At 31.9% G+C, this 10,596-nt stretch overlaps 1 protein-coding gene across 1 annotated transcript in view; it reads left to right on the top strand.

Annotated features, from left to right (window-relative positions):
• Positions 1 to 10,596, top strand: part of LOC117784490 (phosphatidylinositol 3-kinase 2) — a 31,136-nt gene that overhangs the window by 8,542 nt on the left and 11,998 nt on the right. The gene's annotated exons all lie outside the window — the stretch shown is intronic.

Genomic DNA, 10,596 nt, shown 5'->3' with positions numbered 1-10,596 from the left:
CATGTCGTTGGTATTGTTATTATTGTTTGTTGGGCTAAGTTTTGCAATTAGCCAGCGCGTTTATTGATAAATAGTAGATACAGTGAGCGATAGTAAATATTAAACACATCATCAACGCGCTGGTAAATACTTTTGTAGAGCTGTAGAAAAACCTTGACCAAGTTTGACATTATTATATGCATTTAATACATTTTTAAAAATGTGTTAAATTATTTAATGCATTTTAAAATATGTGTTAAATTTTCATAAAAGTATTACCAAAATATTAAACTAATTTGAACAGCATCTGCTTGGATTGTTTGTTTACCAAATAATAGATACGATTGTACCTTTTATTTATGAACGAGTTATGCAACTTGGCTTTACAATGACAACTCACTGTAACAAATCTGCTTAATTTGGTAGAACAAAAAAATGGCTGTGATTCGATTTCTTGAATCAATTGTTGTGCAATCGAATCGAATGTAATTAGTGAATGCGAATTTCTTAAAAAAAATTATCTATTAAGATGCTAGTTGGAAAGCATTAAGTGTACTAAATATTATTAAATTAGCTAAATTTGGTAGCAGAACAATTGTTGTGCAATCGAATCTAATAAAATTAGAGATCGGGATATATATAAAAAGGTCCAGGATTGGACTCAGCTTATCATTATCAAATTGTTGCTACTGACATGAGAATGCCGAACTTCTTTATTTACCTGTTGCTTCTACTTACCGTTGGCGTGAACTGGACGCTAGCACAAGATAAGCCGTGTTATTCTGATTGTGAATATATTGATTACTAAGATAATAATAAAAGATCTAGCACCGATTTATAATCCATATTCTTTTTAACCAAACAATTGTTTACCATTTAACAATGTACTTTAGAGTGGTTCAATTTTTTTCGCGACAAAGCGGGAATGATATTCGTAATCTACGATGAATTCTATGAAGAATTGCCCAAGAAACCATATGTCTAAAATCAATATCGAGCTTTCACTTTAAGTAAAACTCAATTAAAAATTATAATATTCAAAGGTCAAAATATTAATTTTGTTGTATTATAACAGCTATTATTTTAATCGAAATATTCAATTCGTCATTGCAATATTAAAAAGGGTCATAAATCTGTTAAATTGCCGGTTAGTTAAAAAGCATAAAGTTTGTAATTATTTAATTTGCGTAAGTTGGTAAAACAAATAAATGGATTTGACTCAATTTAGCGGAATAATTGTTTTTCAATCGAATCGAATATGATTAATAAATGGTATTATACTTAAATTGTTGCACGGGTTGGACTCAGCTTATCCTTATCAAGTTGTTGCTGCTGCCATGTGGGTACCGATCATCTTTCTCAACGTGTGGATTCTACTTGCCGTTAGCGTGAACTGGACGCTCGCACAAGATGATGACCCAGAAATAGAAGTGTGGACTGATGTGGGAAATAGTCAAGATTGGTTTCCTCTTCCGCAATTCTGAAAGAACTATCAGTAGACCGCTTTCTAATCCAACTAATTCGAAATTTGTTTAATCATTAATCATTCTTAAATTGTTTTGAAAATATAAATATGTACTTATTAATTTGAATCAAATAGAGACTCCGTAGTGCTCTAGTTAGAGAAACCGTTTCAGTTGGGACAGATAACAGAATAAAAAGTTTATTATTTAAAATTTAAAAAAAAAATTATAAATTTAAAAATTAATTTTAATGTTTTTATTATTTTATTTTAATTTAAAAATATTTATTCTTGAAATAAGAACTTGGTCCTTTTTGATATGTTCTTAAAATCAAGTTGTGTTTTCTTAGACCAAAATTCTTAGTTTTGAGACCAAAATCTTGATTTAAGAACATTTTTTTATCATTGTTGCTATTATTTGTACTCGAACTATGCAACAAGGCAATGCATTAGAAACTCACAGTAGACAATTTGTTACAGTGTCAGTTTGAAAGCATAAAGTTAGCAATTTAACAATTTACTTTGGTATAATTTTAGTATAACATATAAATGGTTTTGATTCGATTTATCGGAACAATTGTTGTGTAATAGAACCGAATGTAATTAGTGAATGGGATTATATTTAAAAAGATTTTTTGATCAAAAGCCAGTTAATAATCATCAAGTTTACTATTATAAAATTAGTTAAAGTCGATAGTAGAACATTTGTTGTGCAATCGAATCGAATATAATTAGTAAAATGGTTTATATTTAAAAAGGTTCCCGGACTGCACCCATCTTATCATTAAGTTTTTGCTGTAGCCATGTGGGTTCCGATCATCTTTGTCAGCCTGTTGCTTCTATTTGTCCTTGAAGGAAACTGGAATACACCGGATTATTATAGTTGGGTACCAAGTGGCGACGATCAAAATTCTGACGATTGAGTTATTAATTGATTGTTCAAAGGATTTTTATTAATTGCGTAAATCATCATGTGTAAAAACAAAAAGAAATGTCAAATGTCAAAAGGACAAATCAAAAAACTAATTGATAAAAATTAGCGTGTCCTAAATCAAACCAAAACTTAAAAAGCAAATTTTTTTCACGTCTATTATTAAAATATCAAACTGATTAAAACACATTCAAAATGCTATTTTTTGCCAGAAATTTATTTATTTTTCTATATCGCTATTATTTACTCAGTACAATATTGCATTGGCTACTAACTGCAACAAATCTGTTGAAATTCCACTTGAAAATCAATAAATTTTTATTTCTTAAATGTTAAAGTTGGTAGGACAAGTACATATCTTTGATTTTATTAAGTGAAACAGGGAATAGAAATATATATTTGTTAGGCTGTTACTTCTAAGTTTTTATTGGATAGGACTGGTTACCGAATAATACGGACCTCCTGCCTGTTATGATCAATTTTAAATTTGAGTAAATTAAAATATTTCCAAAAATTTGTTCATCAGCTGACAAGCAAATTAATTGCGCAATGCGTAACAAAGAGTCACGAAGGGTGTCATTTAACTAAAAGAAGGACCAGATAAAAAAAAATTTAAAAATAAAGTATCTCCATAATTTATAATCAAATTTTTATATTTTATTTATTTTTAGTTTTATTACAATAAAAATATAAATTGAGGATATATTTTTCATACCCTTCAAATTTGGAATGTGAATACCATACGCAGGTCAAGTTTGTTTCCAATTTTTGATGCCACGCCCCCCTTCGCCACCAAATTGCACAAAACGATTTAAAGGCGCAATTTTTGACATAGCACTCCCTAACTGAACAATCAGTTGAGAAGTATGCGTATTAAACGACCCTGATTTCAAAGCGATTGACCCATAAATAGAGAAGTTATTTCGGAATTTACATTTAATTCAATAATTAGACTTGCATGGCAAATCAAACGTGCGAGCGAGACAGCATGTTCACGTTTGTATGCAAGGCGCGCACAAAGACAGAACGAATAAGTACCCATTTTTTTTTTTGGGTACCAAATAAGAATCAAGCGATAAACAAAAATACTATCGAAATCATGTAATGAAAATGTTAATGTATAATTTATGTATATACAAATGTACAATTTGATTAAAATATAATTGTGTTAATATATAAATATGTATTTTTGCATGGCAAAAATCAGCAGAAGCTAATAGCTATGCATGAAATTGCATGAGGAAAAAGCGATCATTTTGCAGCACTACTTTTGCATCTTTGCCGAGCACTGAAAGCTGCAAAATAATAATTTTAATTATTAATATTTCCGATTCCTTACACATATATATAATAAGTATCCGCTTTAAGAATCTCATAAAATTAGACATTGTCCTATTATAACTTAATTTTTTTGTCGATGAACTTGATTGTTTTTGTGATACTGATTTTAACAAATTGCAGTGGCAACTTACAGCTGCAAAAGTGCTTAATGGGTTACTAAGAAAGGATAAAGTTTTGCAATATTACAATTTGCTAAAGTTGGTAGAACAAAGAAATGGCAATGAAATCGATTGTATTTAGTGAATGGGGTCCTATTTAAAAAGGTCATCTGTTAAAGTGCCTGTTAAAAAGCATAAAGTTTATTATTATTAAAAAAGTTTTAAAGAGGGTAGCAGGACAATTGTTGTGCAATCGAATCGAATATTATTAGTGAACGGGGTTACATATTGAATGGTTCCCAGATTGGACTCAGCTTATCATTATCGAGTTGTTGCTACTGCCAAGAGAATGCCGAACTTCTTTGTTTACCTGTTGCTTCTACTTGCTGTTGGCGTGAACTGGACGCTAGCACAAGATAAGCCGTGTTATTCTGATTGTGAATATATTGATTACTCATACAATAATAGACGATCTAGGAACGATTTATAACCCATATTTTTTTAACCAAACAATTGTTTACCATTGTACAATGTACGTACATAGCTCCTGTTCTTTATAGCGCTAGATCAAACAGAAGAATATAAAGATTATGGGCAGTGATTAAATCCGTAGTCTTAACTTTAACTTTTAACCCGTATTTGTAGGCATAAATTTTACTTTTATTTGTAATTTAAATAATAATATTATTAAATATGTATTATTATTTAACATTAAATAATTTGTTGATTATCAATAACATTTCAATACTTAATTTTCCTTAAGAAACCGTAAATAAACTGATATACATTTATAATACATACAATATAAATATCTTAGCTTTTCTATTATATTATTAAAATATCAAAATAATTAAGACACGTTCAAATTGCTTTTTTTTCTCAGAAAAAAAATTGATTTTTCTTTATTGCCATTATTTACTTAATAAGATATTGAATTGACAACATATTGTAAAGAACAGGATCTATGTATTTACTTAATAAGATATTGAATTGACAACATATTGTAACAAATCAGCGAAAGTGCTAGTTGAAAAGCATATAGCTTTTATTATTAATTATTAAATGCTAGAGTTGGTAGGACAAGTCTTGATTATATTAAGCGGAACAATTGTTTTTCAATCAAATCGAATGCAATTAGGGAATAGGAATATAGATATTTATAAATAGGTACATTCTATGGACTTAGCTTATCATTCTCTAGTTGTTGCTGCAGCCATGTGGATGCCAATCATCTTTGTTAGCTTGATACTTCTAAATTTCATTGGAACGGACTGGTTACCAAACTATACGGATAACGTTCCTCCAGCCTGTTATGATCAATTATGCTATAAGTAAATAAAGTGGATTCACAAAGTTCAAATTTTTAACACAATGGGTGACATTTAACTAAAAAAATAAAACAAATAAATGGCTGTGATTCTGTGAACTGTGCAATCAAATCGAATGTCATTAGTGAACGGGATTATATTTAAAAAGGTTGTCGGATTGAAATCAGCTTATCATTTTCAAGTTGTTGCTGCCGTCTTATGGGTTTCGATCATCTTTGTCAGCCTTTTGCTTCTATCTGGAACACACTGGATTATAGCGATGAGCGTAATCCTCCTCCCACCTGTGGGGTATGATCCTCTTCCCAAATATGTGGACTAATATGGGAAATAATCAAGAATGGCTTTCTTATCAATGATACTAAAAGTGTACGAATAGCCTATCCCAAAAGCGACAAGTCCAAATGCTTTTAAATCATTGCATTATTCACGATGAGTGACATTTGACTAAAACAATTAAGAAAAACTAAAATATCTCCTCAATCAACCTAAAGTTTTTTAATTGCAATACAAAAAAATTTTATCATCTTAATACTTTAAAGTTGTTTATGTTTTATTCCTCTAAGTATTTCTCTCTTTTCTATTACAAAATATATCAAACAAATTATGAGTCATATAAAATTAATACCTCTTGTTAGCCAAAGAAATCGTATCATACAAAGCTATTATTCGTAAACCATTCATGCAACACGGCGCAGCACTGTCAACTCCCAGTAAAAATTTGCTAAAGTGACAGTTAAAAAGTATAAAATTCGCAATTATAAAAATATGTCAAGGTTGGTAGAGCAAATAAATGGTTTTAGTTCAATTTAGCGGATCAATTGTTAAGCAGTCGAGTCGAATTTCTTTAGTGGTAATATATTTAAAATTATTCCCGGAAAAGTTCAGCTTATCATTTTCAAGTTGTTGCGGCCGTCATATGGATGCCGATCATCTTAGACAGCCTGTTGCTTTTATTTGTCCTTGATGTGGACTGAAACATACCGGAATACAGGGATGACCTAATCCTTTATTCTGAAGATGTTTGAACTACCTATTTCTATTACAATTACAATCTAACAATCTGATTTTAATGTGTGCAGTAATTAGAACATTTTGAGAACTCCATACCTCTCATTGTCCTTGTATTCCTCCATCATTATGTACCTATTAAAACATATTTTTACTAGATTGGTATTAAACATTGAGCTAAATAACTGACATAAAGAAGCATATTAAATGCAATAAATTCACTTAACGACAACATGAGATACACAGACACAGTAGCTCATATACACACACACATCCATAAATATTGAAATGTTGACACGTAAACGTCGCCGTTATAAATGCAATTTTCATGAAAATGTTGCGCCCGCAAGTATGCAACATATAAACACACAGTTACATCGACAAGAAAGACGAGAACCAACGCAAAAGAGAAGAAAAGTAAAAAAGGTAGAATGAGATGTCTTCTTCTTGTATACCTTAATGAAATTGTTTGTTGTCTTGCTTCAACTTACGTAACATTTACTTTGCTGTCTCGCTTTCCATCCTTTTGCTGTCTTGTTGAAGAAAAATTGCATTATACCCAATCTACACTGGTCGGCATATTTATTTTGACAAAACTTAAAGTTAAATTTACTCATAATTTGAACTAACTTTACAAAGATTTTAGCATCAATGAAAAGGTCATTTAAATCCTGTTTGAATGATACAAAATTTTACTTAGCCTATTAAGTGCCCATTGAAAATTTTGAATTTACGTCAACTTTTAATTGAGTCAAATTTCGAAACTTTTTTTCTCGGGCTCAAAAATGTTTTAATGCAGAAAGTTTCTTCAAGCACATCTAATAGCGATAGCAAAAAGAATTTTTCAAAAATTTCTTTGCTTATATTTTTTATGATATTTTGAAAATTGCTAAAAATGACTAAATATTACAATTTTAGACACTTTTTCGATCTTTTCATACAAAATTTTCCGAGATCATCCCATACAAAAAATCATAAAAAATATAAGCAAAACGATTTTGGAAAAATTCTTTTTGCAGTCACTATTAGAATTGTTTGAAGAAACTTTCTGCATCAAAAAATTTTTGTTTAAGCCCAAGAAAAAATGTTTCAAAATATGACTCAGTTCTACGTCGGCATAAATTCAAAATTTTTAATGGGTACTTAATGGGTTAAATAAAATTTTGTATCATTCAAACAGGATTTAAATGACCTTTTCCTTGATGCTAAAATCTTCATAAAGTTAGTTTAAAAATATGAGTAGATTTAACTTTAAGTTTTGTCAAAATAAATATGCCGAACAGTATATATTTATAATAAACCTGGTTATAAAAGACAGCTGTGTGACTATTTAAACAAAATAAGTATCCGCTCTTAAAATGTTTTTTGTTATCAAAACAACTAACATGGGCAAGTTAAGATACCTTACAAAGATTTCATATTGTTGTACATATTATAACAAATGTTTTATATCAGCTGCAAGTAATCGAGTCATGTTATATTATACTTCTAAATCAAGTCTAGTTACTGAACTCAACTACTTTTTCAAGTACAAAAGCTGCGATGATGAAATAGAAAAAAGTGAGATGAAAACACAGAGCGATAACCTTATCGATTTGATTAATTTTGTGTCCCTTAGTTGAGTCAAGTGCTCACCTTTGAATTTAAGCTTCAGGATGTGGGCCAAAACAAGTACTCGATGTCAAGCCGTTAGATTGACGGCATGACTAACTGACTGAATGACTGAAGTACATGCAAACTCATGTTATGAGTAGCCTACTTTGAGGTGTCAAAACGTCTGACACACTTATCAACACCGAAAAATGTATTAAATTTCATAAGAGTTGAGTTATAAATAAGCTATGGATACAAGGTAAATAAGAGGCAATAACAATGAGAACAACAACAACAATGGTAACGACAACAATCAATTTCAACATCAATCAATCACTCAGTCTGGCTGTAAAGTGGCAGCCCGATCTCAAAGCCCTTTTCCATTCCCTCAAAAGGTGCCCCAAAAGCTCATTAGGCAACGCCCATGACTCAGCGCCTTCTGCACGTCCTATATGTGCCCCATGTGGCACATCCACGCGTGGGTAGTTCGTTTATCAAACCGTTAGCCAGTTAGTCCGCTTTTATATTGCACGTGTCTGGTCGCCTTGTTTATAAGCCATTGTCATGTGCCACACGGTGGTGGCATGCCACACAGCAATATGGACTCCAAAGCGATAATCATAAGCACAACTCACACACAATTGGCCTACTTGACCATCGACTCAACAGGACACAACTTTTAGAACTTTGACTACTGCCGCATATAATTGATATGTTAGTTAGCTAACAAGTTAATAGACTGACGAATCAAAGAGACTAAAGGACTCGACGATTGTACAAGTGTCCCCTTTGGAAGTTAAGTAAACTAACTTGATTTCTCAACAAACTACATTTACTTATAAATAGCGTTCATAATTTGCTTTCAATCGGAATTGTAATGCATTTTCCTACTCTGCTTTAAGGTGAGCAATCGCATTACTTTAATTTGAGCCTACGTTTGATATAATTTGCATGACCCTCGTCACAGACATGTTTTAGTTTTATCCGTGACTCATGACTAAGCCAAGTAATTTAATTTAGTTGCCCGAAAACCCACAGAGAAGCCCAAACAGAGACCAAAAAAAAAGAAAATAAATATACAGCCCTTGGCGATTAAATACTCTGACACATAAAATTATACTTTTGTACAACAAGGTTAACTGCTCTTTCAAAAAGTGGAACAAAGTTAGTTTAAATTTCATCAATATTCATAGAACTAATAAAGTCTTCACAATTTAGTTTAGATAAATTTTAAACAGTATTTTTAACTACAATTCCTATATACCTTTTGTCATACTTTAATTTAATTAAATTTTTAGTCAAAGTTCCTATTATACGTGTACTTGACATTTTGCATGTAAAAGTTATGATATCCTTTGTGAGAGTATAAACTAACAAAATACGACATGCAAAGTGCTTTGGGCAGCGACAATGACGCAACGGGAAACCTTAGAAAGTAAAAAAAATAACAAAATACAAAATTAAGTATACGCCCCCAAGGACAAGCAACAAAAATATTGTTCCTAGCCACAACAACATTGGGTCAGGCCAAAGAAAACAACACAAAAATTCGCCAGCAAACCTATATTCGATACTCTGTACAGTTGGGCGTGGTCACGCCCCCAAATTGCAGGCATAATTAAAAAAGTGATTAATTAATAATGCAAAAGCTGCGAGGTTAAAATATATTAAACTGAAATTGCTTATAAGCCAGCCGATCGCTCGTTATAAAATTCAGACGCCTATAATTATGGTAGAAAATATAAAAAATAATAGCAATAACAAATGCAACAACAACCGCAAGGATTACAACCGGCAGGATGTGCGCCATAATGTGCAATGAGCTGCGGCGGCAGCCGATTTTCAACTCATTTCATAGGCGAACGCTTAACGAGCGGAAGCCGTGGCAAGTTGCAAGTCCAGAGAGCTGGCAGCTGGTGAGGGGGCAGAGGGTGTTGCCAGCCGGAAGGAAAATGAAGCCAGTTCTTTCCCAGGTGTGTATTGATGCCGTGAGTGTGTGTGTGAGGGTGTGAGCATGTATGTGTCTTTGATGTGTGTTGCATTATTAATGAGGACTTTGCCACATGCCTTGCAAATGCTTCGTTGCAGATTTGCAAACATCGACGAACGACGCAAGCCGCACGTGACAGCTTTACTGCAGTGCCACTTAGCAGTGGCAGTTGCAGTAGCAGTTGCAGTTGCAGTTGCAAGAACATCAACAGTCAACTTTTGCAGCATTTGCAGTTCTAAGTTTCGTAAATATAATTCGTTCCATTTGAATGATTTGTGAATTTTCTTTGCCAACTCTGTTTACAATTTTAGTGGGTCAACGTTGAGGGAGGCAGAGGGAAATGAGTAGGTTGCGGGAAGTAGAGGGTATTAGGCAGCTGAAAACCTCATCGAATTTATATTTTATGGTGCAGGTGCAGCCATTGCGAAGGACTCTAAAATTGCTGATGAAGGATGTAAAATATTCTTGAAAATCGATAAAAAGAAAACTACGAAGAAAGAAATAAAATAAACTTGTTTATATCCTCTGCAATTTTTCCTCGCGTTTTCACAGCTATAAAAATATATAATGCTTTCTTGTTATATTTAAAGAGCACAGTAATTTATTTTTGTTGACTTAACTTCTGCTTTGAAATTAATTATTATTCCATAAAATAAAGAAATGGAGGAAGATCTTTGGGTTTTGAGAAAACAGCCAAAAACCATGAAAAATACGGTAATATTAAATTGCTTAAATAAAACCTCGAATAACTTTCTAAATCTATATATATATAAATGTTCGACCTCATGCATTCATTTACTGAGTGAGCATTGCACAGGCCAAACCGTTTGACGTGCGACTTTGAAGTTTGGACACTACATACCTAA

Source organism: Drosophila innubila (genome assembly GCF_004354385.1).
Source record: "Drosophila innubila isolate TH190305 chromosome 2R unlocalized genomic scaffold, UK_Dinn_1.0 1_C_2R, whole genome shotgun sequence".
NCBI lineage: Eukaryota > Metazoa > Arthropoda > Insecta > Diptera > Drosophilidae > Drosophila > Drosophila innubila.
The sequence above is the reverse complement of the archived record's forward strand: the minus strand, read 5'-3'. Positions and strand labels throughout refer to the sequence as shown.